Source organism: Meles meles, chromosome 11, assembly GCF_922984935.1.
Source record: "Meles meles chromosome 11, mMelMel3.1 paternal haplotype, whole genome shotgun sequence".
Classification (NCBI taxonomy): Eukaryota; Metazoa; Chordata; class Mammalia; order Carnivora; family Mustelidae; genus Meles; species Meles meles.
The window spans coordinates 27,324,200-27,324,872 of record NC_060076.1 but is presented as its reverse complement, the minus strand read 5'-3'; positions in this window follow the sequence as shown (position 1 = coordinate 27,324,872).

Sequence of the window (673 nt, the reverse complement as noted above, 5' to 3'; positions counted from 1 at the left end):
AGAAAACCAGCAGAAAAACAAAAACTGTCTAATCATATCTCCTCCCCACCCCCACCCAAAGTTTCCTAGTTCTCCACTGCTTACAAAGAAAAAATGCCCTCAATTCCTTCAGAAAGCCTACAAAGGCCTCTGCAAACGTGACATCTGAAAGCCTTTGAAGCCTAATTGTAGGCCTGGCTTCCTCCTCCATCCCCCAGCCTCCATCCCTATCTCACCTCTACCCAACCCCCATTCCACAAACTTTCCCAGTCTCCGCTCCAGTAGCTTCCCCTTGTTGGGAAACCCTACTCATCTGTGCCCCTATCCTCCTGGGGCAGAGTACATACTGGAGAATGCTGGTGGGGTTATGCAACTAACTCCGTTGTGCTATGATTCTAGAAGCAGGAGGCCAAAGGGACAGAGGAGAGAAAGGGTATAGAAACCACTTCCTTTATTAGATGGAAAAGTGTGGGACACAGGGTGTATGAAAGAGAAGGAGAGAGAATTATTAAAGATAGATATTTTTTAAGTACCCAAATTAGTAGGCAAATAATACCGTCAGCTCAGATCCATTTGTAAGTGTAACAACAGATTCAAAGTGTAGACAGTGCCCTTAAGCTTGGAAAGAAAATAATTGGACTCTGGGGATTAAAAGAAATCAAGCATTTATCGACAGAAGTGATGTATGTGCATT